Source organism: Marmota monax, unplaced genomic scaffold (genome assembly GCF_021218885.2).
Source record: "Marmota monax isolate L192 unplaced genomic scaffold, Marmota_monax_Labrador192_F-V1.1 WCK01_AAM20220418_F8-fsc00014, whole genome shotgun sequence".
Classification (NCBI taxonomy): Eukaryota; Metazoa; Chordata; class Mammalia; order Rodentia; family Sciuridae; genus Marmota; species Marmota monax.
In genome coordinates this window covers 14237979-14251482 of record NW_026695222.1, presented here as the reverse complement: position 1 = coordinate 14251482, position 13504 = coordinate 14237979, and the positions used below count along the sequence as shown (strand labels likewise).

The 13504-nt window shown below is 55.0% G+C and overlaps 1 pseudogene; it reads left to right on the top strand.

Moving 5' to 3' along the window:
* The first annotated feature begins 11344 nt into the window (after positions 1–11344).
* LOC124085409 (holocytochrome c-type synthase-like) lies at positions 11345–12171 on the top strand (annotated as a pseudogene).
* Positions 12172–13504: the final 1333 nt, after the last annotated feature.

Sequence of the window (13504 nt, the reverse complement as noted above, 5' to 3'; positions counted from 1 at the left end):
CCAAGATGCTTCCAACTCAAAGGTCACCCAGGATGCTTGAGCTGCACTGGTGGATTCGAGGAGAACCTTCTGCCAAGTCCAAGACCAGGTCCCCAGGAAGCCTGGACGCTGCCCAGGAGGTGACAGGTGCGGGTGGGGGATGGGGAGAAGACAGAGAAGGGGTAGGTGGGAGGACGTGCTGTTGGAGGGAGGACCCCGGGGCCCACCCAGCTCCGGCATCACTTGGACACTGAGGCTCAGAGAGGGGGAGCCTGAGGCCTTCCAGCGAGAGCCAGGCAGGAGTGCAGCACGGTCAGATGGGCTCTGCCAGGTCCCCCTGCGTCTGCGCCCCGGCAGCCCCTATGGCAGAGGCAACCTCAGTGTGAATGTGGCCGTGACGGGGAGGTCACCCCACCCCCGCCGGCTTGCTCCCTCTGGTTGCTGGAACGTTCTTCCTGGGAGTGGACGTGTCACCCCCAGGTGTGGCCCTGGGGCTCTCCTTCCTCAGGGTCTTGAGGTGCTGGCCTGTCCCTCGGACCCTCAGCATCTCCCTCTGGTGTTCTTTCAAGCCAGCCCCGAGCTGGGGTGGAGGTGAGACGTGTCCCCAGCGGCGCTCAGCAATGGTCGAGGGGGCGGCTGGATGGCCGTGAGCTGCGAGGCTGCATTCTGAGCCCAGGGACATGCTGCCTCTCGAGATCCTTCCCCCACGACGCCTGCCCTTTTCTTTTCTCACCCTCTCCACCTCCCAAGACCCCAGCTTCGCCCTCTTGGGGCCACTGTGGGGGGATCACTCAGGACATGGCCACCTACCCCCCCACACACCTGCATCAGCCACCTCTCGCGGCTGAGCTCTGCAGTGACACTAAATACACGCTCTAGTCCCCTTGGGGGGGGGGGCTGGACCCAGCAGGTGGCACAGAGGAGGTGACGCAGGCCAAGGCCCTGTTACCCCCCAGGAAGCTCCACGGCCTGTTCCTAAGGAGCCGTGTCCCAGGGTCTGGCAACCCGCTTGGCCCCAGCGACATGAGGACCAGACCTCCCAGGCCCTGTCAGGGGCCCTTCTGCTCGAGCACGGGGGACGCCCAGCGGTGGCCTACACCCTGCTAGACCTGCCGAGTGGGGAGAAACCACGCTCCTTCTTCCTCCGGACCCTACAACTGACAGAGTCAGAATCCTCCCACTAGCTGTGCTCCACGTTCAAGTCCTCACACTGTGCATGGGAACCAGGCCGCAGGGCTCCGCCCCCATGGAGGGAACAGGGGCCTCTCCCACTGCATGGGGGAACGTTGTCAGCGTCTCCTCAGCCTGACTGGTAGGAATGAAAGAACTCCCCCCGCACAGGGCACTTTGGGTCTCCACGGACACCTGGGTTTGGTTTCACCCTTAATGGCTCCAGATGGAACTCTCTGACGAAGCCCACCAGAGAACAAGCTGATACTGGGGAAAGGGGTCAATATATATTTTTGAGGGGACAATGGAATGATATATATTTCGAGGACAACATGTATCATCTGAGAGCCTGGATCCAGCAATGCCTGAAGCCATGTCTAACTCCTAGGATTTTCAGCTCAAATAAAATTCCTCCTCACTCCTTCGTAGTCTTGAACCCATGTGCCTTGGATGGCAGCCACCGAGACCATGGCAGCTCTGACCTTGGCCCCTGTGGACCCACATGGGCCTCCTCCCTGCCAAAGGCCCTGCGTGGGTCACCCGGCCACCCTGGAGACATGGCAGAAATCAAGGTGGGGGCGCTCGTCCTGTGGCCTCCTTGCTGGGCAGTAGAGAAGCCGTGTCCCTGAAGGGAGAAGGACCTAGGCAGGGCTACGCGCTGACCGCGAACCTGCTTAGTTCCTCTTTCATTGCTTTTTGTTGTTGTTTTGCTGGAATTTTCTACTCTGAGCAAAAGACACAAATGGACAAAACCCAGAAAGGATTCAAGGAAATCCCTTAGGAAAAAGGGTTAAAGCCCAGATGCCTGGGTCCCACCCTAGATAATTTCCGAGGGGCCCTGGGGGGAGCCTGTGTCCAGGCTGCCCAGGGTAGGTGACCAGGGGTAGGTGACAGGGGTAGGTGACCAGGGGTAGATGACAGGGGTAGGCGACCAGGGGTAGGTGACCAGGGGTAGGTGACCAGGGGTGGCAGCAGCTGGACCCGAGACTCACAGGTACTTTCCGCCCTGGGTTGGGTGAGCTCCGTCCCCACCGGCCTCCAGCCCCGGCTCAGCCTGGACACGCCCCTCAGCCCCACGGCTCATGGACACAGCCCTGTTCGATGTGACCTGTGGAGGCACAGACCCACATGAGGGGACAGTAGGTGATGACAGCTGCCATTTATTTGTCCCCAGATGCTTTTCCTGCTTCGTCTTGTTTCACCCTGGGCACCCTCACAGGAGTTATTGCCTCTGTTTTTTAGCTGAGGAGGATGAGCCTCAAATGGTGGGGACGGGCCTTGCTCAAGGCCTCAGGGAAGGACCCAGCTGGGAAGCGGAGCCGGTCTGCCCCTAGTCCAGGGTGAAAATGCCTGTTCGAGGGCTCAGGCTGCTGGAGCTGCAGTGAGTCACCCCCTTCTGTCCCCAGGGCGTGCAGGCTGGTGCCTGGCAGCTGTTTTGTGCCTGACATTGGGCTTGATGCTGTAGCTGCCCTCTTGCTGGCCAGGGCACACGATGGCTCCACGGTTGTTGGAGAGTTCAGAAAGGGAGGCGGCCGGCCAAGGCCTCCCAAGGGCAGAAACAGGGCATTTGGGCCCCAGGAAGGACCTTCCGCCCACATCAGGTGGAGGCCAGCTGGCAGGGCAGCGGTGCCCTGAGGCTTGAAGATCCTGTTTTGCCCTGGCCGCTGGTGTTTGACTTGGTGGTGATGCCTGGTGCTCTGGGCCCGCGTCAACCGGAACAGCACAGGAAACTCAGCCTGGTGCCCGCTTGGCCCCAGGCTGGGCAGGGCTGGCTCAGACCTGCGGGGTCTCAGTGTCCCTGCCCTTCTGCTCACCGTCCCCACCGCTCACAAGGGCCTGTCCTCCCTGTGAGCAGGTGGCTCCGGCAGCTGGATCTCCTGGAGCTGACCATGCATCATACTGGGACACACAGCAGGTGGCGGCCAGGAGCAGGTGGCAGCAGGACCCAAAGCCCAACCACCAGAGCCCCTCTGTGACCTGGCTGTGGCTGGGCCCGGTCCCAGACCTCTCCCCTGACCACCTGGCGCCAGAGCCCAGGGTGGGCCAGCTGAGAGGGGGTTCAGGTTCCAGAACAAGCCAAGGGGGAGAGGATGTGGGGACCTCGGTTGCCTGGTCTGTGAAACACCCTGTGTGGGTCTCAGTGGCATGGGGACAGGCAGGACCCTGGGGACCGGGGCTCTGAGGGGGCTGGGCAGGCCACTGAGGACCGTGCTCAGCTCCTGACCGTCGGGCGGCGGCACTGACCGGGGGACACGTGGCCGAGGCCCGGCGCGGGGCAGCCCCCCAGAACCGGACACGACGGTGGTGGGGGTGGTCCGGATGGTGTCAGCACCCTGGGGCCCTCGGGGGTGGTGGCAGGTGGGTGCTGTCAGAGACCCTCTGAGGCCCAGGCCGGCTGGTCTGAGTCATCCCAGAAAGAGCAGCGAGACAGGTCTCTGTGTGTCCCTCCTCTTCCTCCTCCTGTCCCCTCTCCAGGACAGGAAGTTTCCTGGCTTGGAAGGCACCTGTCTCTCAGGGACAATGGCCCCAGCCAGGGGGGTCGTGGGATGGGTTTCTCTTTGAAAATCTCCAGTGAGGCATTAAGGACTAGCTGTCCCAGGCCCACGACATCCTGCAGCTTCCTGGTCCCACGCGCTGACCCAGCCCTTCAATCGGGAGCTGCTAGTTCTTTTAAACACAGCTCAGCTCAGCTGCTTGACTAGAAAGGGTCTAGGAAGTCATCCAGACCATTGAGACCAGAGAGGGTGAGCCATAGGGCTGAGGTCACACAGGATCTGGCGCTGGGCTGGACTGAGGCTCAGGGCTCCTGACTGCCGCTCTGAGGCTCTGCCCCTCAGATTTCCCTTCTCCCTGAGGACAGAAGCCACCCCAGCCCTTCTCCAGCAGAAAACAAACACATAGACCGGCACCCAACCCTACCCATCGAATGAGATTTATGTCTTTTACTATAAATAAATAAATGAAGTCTTGTCGACGTTTGCTTTTGAAATCAGTCAGGTATAAAAAAATCATCCAGTTTATAATAAGTCCTAGTTTCTCCACCTGAACCACCCTCCAGGGAATTCGTTTCACAACAAAGTCCAAAGTATCGCAGCGTGTTCAGACACCCGGCGGTCCCACAATGACGGAATACGGCAAACGACCTGATGCTCATGATGTCACAGTCTGAAGACCTTTAAGTAAGGTTTTAGCAGTTTTGACAGCGTTCAGCTTTCTTTTCTTATTTAGGAGGTGACACATTTTATTTTTTTAGCCCTTAAACATTTCCTTCAGATCTTGTCCCTAGAAAATGGGGTGTCACCTCCCACAGACTGACTGGTGGGCAGAGGATCGTGCCCCACCTCAGGCTACTTCCTCCTGTCCCCTGGAATAATAATAATAATAATAATTATTATTATTATTATTATTATTAGGTACCGGATTGAACCCAGGCCACTTACCCACTGAGCCCCATCCCCGGCCATTTTTTATGGTTCATTTAGAGCCAGAGTCTCGCTGAGTGCTTAGGGCCTTGCTAAGTTGCTGAGGCCGGCCTTGGACGTGTGATCCTCCTGCCTCAGCCTCTGGGGCTGGGATCACAGTCGTGGGCGACAGAATTTCCCCTCCTGCTGCTCTGACTATCACGGAGCCCAGCCTTGAGGAAGGCCCTTGGTAAGCACTGAACTGGGCCGAACTGAGAACCTGGGTTCTTGAAAAGTAAAAGATATGACATTATGGGGAGGTGGAGGCAGATCACACTGAAGAGAAACGAATCTTAAACCTCGGAGTAACTCTGAGTGTATTTGTCTTGCAGGGTGGAGAAGTGGGGGGTTGTAATCAGGGTTTAAGAACTTTCTAGCTGTGTGGCTTTGGACAAGTCATATCACCTCTCTGATACTCCTTTTCCTTATTTGCAAAACAGAGCCCAGGACAGCCCACCTGCTGAAGCTGGTTTGAGATTAGAGTCCAGTGCCTGGCACACAGGAAATGCTCAGGTGAGAACTCAGCAGCCCATGGCTAGGGGCAGGATCCAGGGTGGGCAACAGGGCAGGGTCTCCATCTGGACTCTGCCGCTTACCAGCTGAGTGACCTTAGGCAAGGCAAATCACCTCTCTGATCTGCTATCTCCTCCTGTCTAAAATCAGTGCTCATCCTGGCCAGGAGGGAGTGGGGATGCATTAATAAGAGGAGCACCCAGAAGAGTTCTGGAGCATACTGTGGTGGCCACACAATTGAAAGGGGGCAGAGAAGCCACAGGAGAATATCAAAGCCCCTGTCCCTCCCCAGGGGACTCCTCACAGGACTCCTGCCTGTGGCATCTCAGTGCTTAGACTCCTCTGTCTCTTCTGAACATCTTTGTGGCCTTCTGTCTGTCTCCAACTTTCTTTGCATCAGATCTTCCTGACACCAACAGCCAGGATTGGAGACGTCCCATTCCTGCAAAATCTCCCTGTCCTTCAGACGGCCTCTCAGGACGCCCTCCTTGACTCACCCACCCTGCCCTTCACACTGTCTCTCCCTCCCTCTCCCTCTCTCTCCCCTGCCCCCCCCCACCACATCATTGCCAACTCTGGGGGGCCAAGCTCTGTCTGGGATTCATCCCTAAGGAACAGAAATGTGTTTGTCAGTTGCACCTGTCAAGATCCTTTGGGTTAATTGTAGTAGAAAATACAACCCAAACCGACTTAAGTGTGAAAGGGAGTCACTGGTTCAAGTAACCTGAAGGTCTGCGGATTTCAGGCATGGCTGCATCCAGGAGCCTGAAAGAACCTTCTCGACCATGTCTCTCTCCATGACTTGGCTCTGTTTTCTTCTGCACTGGCTTCATTCTCAAACTGACTTAGCCTCAAGAGATGGCCGGGATGGCCAGCCCAGCCCACACCTGTTTCCTGACATCTTTTTAAAAGTCCTTGAACCGATTCCCATTGTCCTGCTGAGGTCACACACTCAGCTTGAAATTGATCGCAGTGGCCAGGGCAAAGGAAGACACGAGTCCGATCTCAAAAGAGCTCTGCAGAGGAAGCGGAGCTGGGATGGTCAGAGGGCAGGAGGGGCCAGGGAGCAAGGCCAGGGGACAGGCTGCTTTCAGAGGGGAGGGGTAAGGTCTGTGCTTTGGTCAGAAAAGACCAGGCTGCCTGGTGCAGTGGCGCACACCTGTAACCCCAGCAGCTAGGGAGGCTGAGGCTGGAGGATCACATTGAAAGGCAGCCTCAGCAACTTAGTGAGGCCCTAAGTGACTTACTGAGACCCTGACTGTATAGAGTATAAAAACAGGCTGGGGGTGTGGCTCAGTGGTCAAGTGTCCCTGGGTTCAATCCCTGGTACCAGAAAAAGGTGAGGCTCACCGGGCCCGCGGTTTCGCGGGTGTTGGCCTCTGAGGACCTGCCCAGGTGGGTTTGGTGGGGTGAACAGAGGAACGGGGGCGAGTGGCGGGGGCATGTCCAAACATGTCCCAGCTGGAAGGCTGGCCCCTGACCAGTTGTCCTGGCCTCTCCCCCCAGCCCGGCCCTCTGCCCTTGACCCTGCATTTTAATAAGAGGCCAGAAGGTTTCTGGGCGTGTTCAAAGTTGAGAAGCCCATTCCAGGGACGCTGGCCGAGAAGGGGGGAGACGGCAAGAGGGAGCCGGTGGCAGGGACCTCTCCCCTCCTGAGCGGAGGCCGGAGCAGTCCCAGCGGCTGGGCGGTCTTTGTTCTTTACAATGGAAGCATGTGGGGGGGTTGGTTGGTTTGACCTTCTGTTCAGGGGGTGACATGCGCAGGACACTGTGTCGGGTTGCATAAGCCCGATTCCCATGCGACGTGACCTGGCTGTTCTCACTTTGGGAAAGAAGGCCGGTCATGGTGACATTGCTCCCGGACCTCCCTCACGGGCCTCAGCCTCCTTCCTGCCTTTATTGCTGGGCCTCGGAGACTCGGCCAGCTCTCCTGCCTCCTCCCTTCCTCCCCCTCGTCCCTGCCAGACTCCAAGATGTCCCCCGCACAGGAGGCTGAGAAAGCAAATGTTGTCCTGTGTGTCCCTGGCCACCGGCCCGGGGTGTCATCTCCTTGCAGAACCTGAGACCCCGCCCTCGTCACCTCCAGAAGGTGGCCTTCTGGGGACACTCCATTTCCCCCAGGTCTGCCGGAGGAGAACCGCGGGGAGCTGAAGGAGCCCCACGGTCCATCTCCATCCCTTGAGGCACCAGGGGGAAAGTCCAGGTGAGAACATGGGGCTCAGCAAGGACACAGCAGGGTGTCCCCGAGCCCCCCACCCCTCTAACTCCTGCTTTCTGCAGAGAGAACGGGGTCTCAGGCTCAACCCTGATTCCTCCAGCTGCGTGGAAGTGGGCGGGGCCATTCACCCCGCTGAGCCTCGGTTTCCTCATCTGCCAGGCAGGGGCACTAACAGCCAGCCCCACCTGGGGCAGTCGTGAGGTCCCAGGAAATGACCCGGGCTGGGCGCGGAGTGAAAATACACAAGTGGTTGCTATTCTCAGCCTGTGTTTCAACAGTGGGACTGAGGCACAGTGGGGTTAAGTGTCGTGGCCACCAAAGAACAGGATTCAAACCCAAGAATTCTGCTTCCCCAGCCCAAGGTTAGTCGTGCCGTCCACTCTGAGCCCCAGTCTCCTCATCTTCAGAGGAGAGAGGACCCCACAGCTGATGGGGGACAACTGAGAATTAAATGAGCAAGTGCCCAGTTTAGTGCCTGGCATAAAATCTGCTACTACAAAAAAGGGCTGAGGATGTGATTCAGTGGTTAAGTGCCCCTGAGGGCAGTGCCCAGTGCCAAAAACCAAAAATAAAACAAAAACCCCCTGAAAACTACTGCTTTATGCAAATAGCCTCATAACCTACGCGGGAGAAGCATGATTGGCAATGCCATAGCGCCACCTGATGTTCAGGCTCGTAACTGCACCCGTTCCATTCTCTAAGCCGCGGGGGGCTCTCCCCATTGCCCAGAGCAGGGGAGGGCAGCCCAGTGGCTTAGGGCCTTGCTAACTTGCTGAGGCTGGCTTTGAACTTGCAATCCTCCTGCCTCAGCCTCCTGAGCTGCTGGGATTACAGGAGTGCACCACTGCACCTGCAGTTTTTCCCCTCCTGCTGCTGCGACAGGCAAGGAACCCAGTCGTTGGGCTGAACTGTGTCCCCAGCACTGAGTGCCTTAGAGTCGATGTTCAGGTCACTGCAGCGGAATGAGTGGATGAAAAAGAAAACGAGGGAAAGAAGGAAAGAGCTCAATCAACCACTGAGAACCAGAGGTGCCAAAGCCACTCCCACTGTCAAAGGCTCCTTCAAGCTGGGGTGCCTTCCCCTTTCTGAACATCCCTTGTCCCCCCTGAAACACGGGGAGGTCAGGCGACAGCAGTGCTTTTTCTAGTATCCAACCTACAACTGAGATCGAAGGTGTGGACCGAAGATCAGGGCAGCAAGGTAAGAAGGAGCGAAGTGAACAACTTCAGAAGTGGTGGGGTCGTTCTCAGGGCTCCGTTACAGTGTGACAAGACTAACAGTCACGTTGCCAGACCCGGGAGAGCCTCGGTGACTGCTCAGTATACAGAAATGATGCCAGGGGACTTCCAGAACTGGATCGTGAAGGCGTCACAGGCTCCCAGGAGACATTTGCTTTTGAAGCAGAAGCCAAGGCAGGTGTCCAGGTGACAGCCAATGACAACAGCCAGGGAGATGAGGGAGGAGGCTCCACGTGATCTGGCCCAGCTGTCAGTCTTCCCAGCTAAGGCCCCAGACATCTTGGGGGCAGAGAAAAGCTGTCCTGACCCACGGCATCTGCAGGGCAGCCTCAGCCATGTTGACACCACTAGGTTTTGAGTGGTTTGTCATCAGGATCGGCATCAAGAGACCGCAGGCTGCTGAGGTTGCTGTCAGCGACACCAGAATCAGGACAAAGCAGAGGTGCAGGAGACGTCTCGATGCACATTCTGCCACTCAGTGCCCCAAGGAGCCCAGACACTGCTGTGCAGATGGCGGGATCGCGACGACTCTGAGGAGCAGTTCTGGTCATCGATGCGACCTCAGCACCATCCCAAGCCATTGGAGATGATTAGCAGCTTTTGCATTTCTGCCACAACCTGCTCGGCCATTGATTCAGAAACCAGCGAGGGGTGATGGGGGTTAGAAAAGACACACACACACAGAGAAAGCTGAGACCAGGTGGGACATCATTCCCTGTAGAGGATAATGACCCAGAGCTCAGCACGTTTATCATATGCGTTTTATCATCAAAGGGTTTTCTGTGAGCAAGTTTCTTCAAAGCAAGCTGGAATAGGGACGGAGTCTAGCAGCCAGTTATAATGATCAACCTGCACTCCCAGTTCTCTAGCCCTGAGCTGGTGTCTGAACTCAGGGTCAAGACTGATAGTCCTGTGCCCTGCACAGAACCTCCTTTAAGCAGAGGGTCACCATAGCAACTGGGCAGTCTTGACCTGCACCTTTGCACAGGAAGTTCCCAGCGCAGGTGCAGCTCCTGCTATAGGACAGTCAGAGTCCGGGATTCAAATCACCGCTCCTAGCACATTTCCACTTTTAAAAATCAGAACACCAACATAAGTTCGTGTGGCTTTATCGTTGCCAGGCCAGGAAGCCGCAGTGGGGGGAGCTGCGTGGTCTGGGCCCTGGACCATCAGGTGTGGTCGGAGGCCCTCTCTCAGGCCAGCAGCAATCCAATCACCCCCACTCTTCTTCCAGGCCTCTGAGACCGTCCTCATCATCAGGGCCTCAACCCTGTGCTCCCTGCTCAAACTCTAAACTGACCAGACCCAGTCTCTTCCTCCTACCCCACGATCTCAAACCCTTCAATGTCTCTTTGTGACAATGGGAAAGTAGATGAGTTACTTATAACTCAAAACGGTTATTAAAAATCTTCAGAACTTCTCTCAAATATTTAGTAACAGAATAAATCAAACTCATTGAAGGACACACGAGCCCTTCGATACGGCCGACATAACTGGGTGCAGGGCTTTGGGTGGGAGGGCCTGGCGGAGGACTCTGCTGCCCCTTCTGCAGGTCGAGGATCCAGGGCGAGAGGGGAGTGGGGAAGGAGGCCTGGCCAGACCCTGCCAGGGCTGTGGGAAGTGGAGAGGGGTCCGGACAGCTCTGGGCACCATGAGAAGTCCCTGGTGGGGCTCCAAGCAGCGGGGATAGGTGACAGGATTTGCAGTGGGTGGTGGAGAGTGACTAGCAAGAGAAAGGGGGGACCACAGAGAGGCTGAGGGGTGGCCTCAGGAGAGGTGATGGGTGGGGCCAGGGTAGAGCAGAGCAGGAACTGGTGAGGTCACAGGAGGTGGTTCTGACACAGTGGATGACGAAAGGGGTAGGTCACCAGAGGGACCTGAGGGTCCCCACCCCAGGCACTTCCCTCTAAGGCGGGGCTTCCTCCCTCTGGCCCCTCCCTGGCAGTATAGACAGGAAGTCCCGCCCTCCCTCTGCTTAGCTCCTCCCACCTGCAGGGCCCTGGAGACTGGGAGAGGCCAAGTCCCTGGGTGCTGGGGACGGGAAGGGGGATGGACTTCGAGGCCACAGAGGGGACCTGACGCACCTGCTCCTCAGGGAGGCCTTCCCTGACCACCAACGGCCGCTTTTGCTCCCTCCTCCCCTCCTGGACAGGCGTCCCTGTTTGTTTCTTCCCAGTGCTGGGGTTCCACCTGGGCCTCTGCCGGCCAGGCGGACCCTCTGCCCTGAGCCACACACACCCCAACTTGAAAGCACCCTGATTGTGCAAAAGGAACTTCCATATTTCTGGACGCCCCCAAGGCTGGAAGCAGCACAGAGCCCGCTAGGGAGCAGCCTGCCTCTGTTCAGCGAGAGACCCGCTGGGCACAACCTTGTCCAAGGGACATGCCAAGTGTCCCCCCAACACACTCAATCCCTCGTCCTCAGTTCAGCCCTGCTCAGAAGCAGGGGTTCCAAAAGCTCATGCTGTCCACTCTGTTACCAGTCACAGTGAGCACCTCTTGAGCATTTACTGTGTGCAGCCTCAGGGCTAAGTGCGCCAGAAGGAAAGGTCAATGTCCTCACCCCATCTTAGAGCAGAATTATTATCATTGTCCTTTTTTTAGGTGGGGAAACTGAGGTTCAGAAACACTAGAGGCGCAGTGAGGGGAAGGTGGGGACGGTGGCAGGTCGTGGTCCTCAGGGTTTGGGTTGGAGGTTAGAGGCAGGGCCAGCAGCTGGGGGAGAAATCAGGTGCGGAAGGTCATGCTGGCCACAGCCAGTGGGGCCTGGGGACCATGCCCTGGAGCAGCTGGAAATTTAAAGTTGTTTGGAGTCAACACTGATTCCAACCATGGGTTTGTCAGCCTCTACCCCTACCGTTCCAGTTCAGCGCTCAAATGCTTCAGATGAGACAGCATCACCGCCTTCAGGATGCCCAATGCCTGAAGGGAAAATGAAAGGCTGTCCAGTGAATGCAGAACCCTCTGGTCCAACCTGTGCCTGCCCACCAAGATCGTGCCTATGACTGTGTGGAGTGTCCTGTTCCAGGCGCTGCTGCTGAGAATAAGGAGAACCTGGATCCTCCAAATCTGATGCCACCACCTCATCAAACACCAGCTCCAGATCAGCGCTTTGCATTGTCTGCCGGAAGAGAGGAGAAAAAAGTGGGTTTATCCTTCTGAACAGATGTTCTGGAATGCAATGTTAAGGAAAGGGTGGAAGTGGAAGGATGAGGATATTAGTCAGAAAGATATCATTAAAATTCGCAATCAGAACAATGAACAGGCCTGGAAGGAGATCTTGAAGTGGGAAGCTCTTCATGCTGCGGAGTGCCCTTGTGGTCCATCCTTGATCCGATTCGGAGGGAAAGCAAAACAGTATTCACCGAGAGCAAGAATTGGTTCCTGGATGGGGTATGAGCTGCCTTTCGATGGGCACGGTGGGACCATCAGTCGCTGTGGCACGGAAGTTGGATATGTGACAGATCATCACGATGGCGGCGAAGTCAACCAGGACTAGCAGTTCACCATCCTGGACGTCGGCCCTGCCTGGGATTCGCTTTCAGCAGTGTGGGACAGAATGAAAGTTGCTTGTTGGCGCTGGACATCATAACCACTGTTTTGTTTGTGATGCAAAGTAGAAACCTTTTTTTTTTTTTCTGAGAGATACATAAAACTATTTTCCCCAAACTGAACTGCACTCGTGATGTAACAGGAACTTCAAGTGGGTCATACCCTTCACCCTCCACTTAGCAAAGGGCCCCTGCTCCATTCAGTTTTGAGCTGCGTTTTGCCTTGCGGTTTATAGCCAATAGTTCTAAGTTTTCTCCCCGTTTGGTTTAAGTGGGAAGCAGTCCCTCAGTTTGTCCGTTAGCTACAATATTGACTATGTATTTCATCGAGAAAAGTCTGAAAAACCTCTGAAAAAGAGTTTTTAGAAAGTGAGGAAAGCCGCTTTTTTCTTACCGTTTTCTCAGGAATATTTGAGAGGTGATACCTACAAGCCAGTGTACTGCTCGTGAGCTTTTACCTGGTCAAATCTTTTAACTGAAATCATTAATAGAAATAAGCAATATCTTTTTAAAAAGAGACTATTATTTCTGAAGTCCCTACAATTTAGTAGAGACCCTGAACAATATGCAAAGCCATACCCTTGCACTCCAGCAAGACTAAGGCGTGTCTTGGCTCTCAATTCTTATTTATATGCATTTTTTCAGACTGGGCCTTGTTAAAGAAGTTTCAACTCACCATGAGGTGCTGATGCATATGCTTTGAAACATATATTTTTAATTTTTAAAATATTTTTCTGTTGTTCTAATATGTAACTCTGCTCCCCCAAACAGGTCTCTTCATTGTCCCTGGAATTTCAAGTTATCCCAATTTTGAGTCCCATTTCTTCCTCCATTGGAAGCCTTCCTTCTGGTTGGCTTAATCCAGATTTAAAAGTCTGGCTCAAGTCACAGTGCCAGTGATTATATTTAGCTGAGTATTAACATTCACAAGAAGAGTATTTTTTCTCAGATGTAGTCATGTTTGCATTAATTCACTGTCTCAATTTTCATGTTTTAAGGAAGCTTTAAGCTTGGTGTTGAAATTCCTTGTATCAGTAACCCCAAAACTGGTTGTTCTAATTATAATAGCATGTTACAAATGACTGTTTTTTCAAGTGTTGATGATATTAAATCCTTTAATTTATCCTGAATATTGTAGTGTTAAATCAGTGGATGAAATTGGCAGTCTGTGAGTGATTAATTTGGTATGGGTTTCTTGGGAGTGTCAGTTTTGTGTGGAGTTTCAAAAATCCAAAAAGCTTACATTCTACATGTCAAGAGTATTTTGTACATTTTTAAATAAAGCTGATAGTTAACAAAAAAAAGAAAAAGAAAAAGAAAGAAAAGAAACACTAGAGGCCGCACAAGGGACATAACCAAGTGACAGAGATAGGA